The sequence below is a fragment of the Alligator sinensis genome, unplaced genomic scaffold (genome assembly GCF_000455745.1).
Source record: "Alligator sinensis unplaced genomic scaffold, ASM45574v1 scaffold277_1, whole genome shotgun sequence".
NCBI lineage: Eukaryota > Metazoa > Chordata > Crocodylia > Alligatoridae > Alligator > Alligator sinensis.
This window is the reverse complement of record NW_005841899.1, coordinates 1,777,448-1,781,179: the sequence shown is the minus strand read 5'-3', so window position 1 is coordinate 1,781,179 and position 3,732 is coordinate 1,777,448.

The window sequence follows — 3,732 nt, the reverse complement described above, 5'->3', positions numbered from 1 at the left end:
CTCAGGAAAGGTAATCTACTTAGACTGGCACTTGGCCGCAGTGCCCTTACCCAGCAGGTTTGACTGGGTTCAGTCCCAACAGATCTTCCCTCTGCAAACCTGTTACCAGCAGCAATCAGAGAGCCTTCTTAAACCGAAGCATAGACAACTCTTCACAGCAGGAAGCATAGCCATAAACAGACAAAGATTTTAAGAAAGAACGTCTACGTACATATTTACCTTGTAAAAGCCCTACCTCCCCTGACAGGGGCTTAGGAAAGTCTAACTTCTCAGACTGTCCAGTGGGTTTTGCCTGTACGACAGCAGCTTCTGGCTAGCAAAAAACTAACCTCTAGATCAGTGGTGCTCACAGCTTTGGTCTCATGGGCCAGATGAATAGCACAGGGCTGGCCTTGGGCCAGATGGGGACCTGTATTCCCAATCCATCGTGCACGGTCATGGCCTGTGGGACTTGCCACAGATTCATGGGGAGCCCCACAGGCCAGATGACATGCAGGCAGGGACCGGATCTGGCCTGTGGGCCAGGGGTTAAGCACCCCTACTTCAGACAACGTTTTCTTGTTGTTTCTATGCCTTTTGAAGCTGTGGTTTTCTAGCCTCGGCAAAACAACCTGTGTAACTTGTCTGGAGCACATAAGGCAGAATCTTCATGATTAATAACTCGGTAAAATCTTCAGGGATAATGGACCAAGATGGAGAAGGGAGGGAGGGAAGGGGGCAGAAATGCATCATGTTAAATTATTTCATCCTGTGTTTATTTTTCAAACAAATATCATCAAACTAAACCAACATACATTAAACAAACACCTTGATAATAGAGAATTCATAAGTTAAAGACTATTTCAGGAGTTGAAAGGAAAGAATCTAAAGCAGATTGACCTTACATGAGACTGCTGCACTGCTGGCATTACAAAAGACTCAGCACAATCACCCCCATCTACACTGCCCTTAAAAATACCAGCTGTAATTAGCTTTCAACTATACAAGTTTTCAAATTACTGGAATGAGCTAAATACATCCAGTTTTCCTTGAACTGTCCCTTTTATTGCTTGTGACAGTTTCTAACACACTCATGCTCTTACTCTGAGTTGGCATACATTTATGTCACCGTAACAAGCTTGCCACCACCTATGCCCCAGAAATAGGGCACAGATCAATAGCATTAATTCAAGATCAAATCAGTACAATGATAAGGACTTTGAACTCAAAATAATGAATTCCTTTGACTACTGAAGTATAAAAAATTTTTAGTCAAACTAAAAGAAGAAGTTTAACAATGCCTTTGAGGGGGAAAGACTGCTATTTTATATATCCTTCCTGGAGTACGTTTCTTATCATTAAAAAGTTAAAATGCAACTTAGTCTTCTGAAGGTTAGCTGCTCCTAGAGTTTCTCCTCCTAGGCTGCCCACCATCACCCCTCCTTCAGACAGTCATCCAATACCTAATATTAGCTATATACCACACTGAATCAGCAGCAACAGACTGCACTCAAGTAAAACCACCAACCTGTTAGGGTACTTCTGAATCTATAAAAGACAATATGCCACATGCAAAGCATATACAAAATTCAGTGTTTCAATGCCCATTTTTCCACTCAAGACTACAAGTCAGTACAGAGAAGAGTTTCTATGTCTAATGCATCACATAAGGGGAAAAAAAGAAGCATGAATTATACCCTTTGTAGTTACCACCCGAAAGCTTCTTATTTTTTTAAATGGCCAGTGGAACAAATATTAAAAGACAAAAATGTCTGTTAAGTTTGATTATTTAAAACTACAGGAAAAATATTCCTAACCAGGTGGTTTCAATGACAGGCAAAAATTTCTCTCTTCCCACACCACGCTTAGTTTCTTATGCTCATTAAAAGGGTCAAAGAAATAGATACTGATATGACTGAGGGGAAGATGAGGGGGAGCGGGGAGAATCAGATTGTCTTTTAAAAATCTAAGGATACTCATCCCTTAAGCAAGTCGAAGCAAACAGGAAGGGAGGGAAGGGATAACAGAACTAGAAATAGCCCTCAGATGCATTCTTATCTGCCTTGCTTGTATGTTGCTTTTTAACGATATTCAACATATCCATACCTTTCATCTTTATAACCTCAAAGTGCTTTACATATACTAAGACCATGTAAAATTAAACATTTTCCTGATTAGGAAATGGACTGAGATTAGTTACCCCAAGATCACACAATTGTGATACTCACAACTCCTGTCTTCTGGTTCATAGCCCTAACCAGACATTTCTCTCTCCCTAAAAGAATGGACAAGGACCTGTTGCAGTTATGTTGGAATGGGGATGTCAAATAGCCCATGGAGGAGTAAACTACATACAAGAGGGAAAAAAACAAGTTTTGCCATCTTATTCACCAGCAAAAATAGAAAGGAACCAATGTAATGGCTGCTCCATCAAAAAGATATGGGAGCTAAGCTGACTGGGAAATACAGCCAGTGTATTTATGTGGTTACAGTAGCTGGAATCCTAAACCAGGTATCTACTTAAAAACATAGAAGCCCCTTCACTTAGAAGAGCCAACTTCCTCAAATTTTTGAAAATTTTAGATTTTTAGGAAAGCAGCACAAATTAAAACAATAAATATGCTACACATTGAATTACTTTTCTACAAGAACCCTCAAATGTAGAGAAATTTGCTCAAGTAGCTATGGTGCCACAGGTATTTTTCACAGTGAAAACCACTCTAGAAATCAAGTATCTGTAATAGCATTTCACATTTCAGGTATAATTTATGCATAAAATGATTCAAGGTTTTCAAGGACAATCCACAGTTTTCTGAGAATTCCTGCTCATTAACCCTGAAGGTGTTTGCAAGGACAGTCAGCCTCCTAATGATACCCACACTTCATGATGAATTACATTGTTATTGCAGTACACCTATATGCTGAATGTCTCAACAGCCTTGACTTACAATAAAGAATGAGATGCTTTCAATCGTTAATGCCAAATACACTGCACCACAGCAATGAAAGCTGAATAGTCTAAATGATCTCTTGCTCTCCAAAGAGAGAGATTAAATGGGATCCTCCTTTCATACACGCTAAGTAAGAGTTATCAACTGAAGCAGCACTCAAGTTTGTGAGCTTAATGAGCCAAGATCCAAGAATTTATACACTAGAGAAGACACCACAGGGACCAAATCACTGCACTGCGTAGGCTTTTAAAGTATTACAACAAATTTAGAGCCTAAATCAAGACTGCTTCAAATCTTCCTTCTAGGCAACCCTTGGCCCCATACTTCAGTGCATGGAAAGTTGCTTGTTCTATGAACAAACCATACAGCAAAGGATTTTGGGGGCTAAGAATATAGCAAGTACTTGTGCAAGAAGGTTCACTTGGATTTGTAGTTCAGGCTAGGAAACAATTTTACCACTCCCCCACCCCAGGTGCAAAAAGGTGAGCGGATGTCGGGGAGAGACATTCTTAAAAAGCAGCTCACTATTCACAGGGCTGGCCAGCTTATTCTACATCAGGCCCTTCAAGCCCTTTCTACCACACACATCTTTTGAAAGTGTTTCAAAAGAATTGAGAGAACTGTATTTAAATTGAGAGGAGAGGTAATCATAAACACTGCTCTACACAAAGATTTCCTGTAATAGCTTAGATGTAATGCCAACAGTGCTTCACAAAGTTTGATCAAGAATCACTTCAATCGTGCTTCCCAGGAAAGACCAGAATGCAAAGTACAATAACAACAAGAAAGTGCTTGCAAAGTA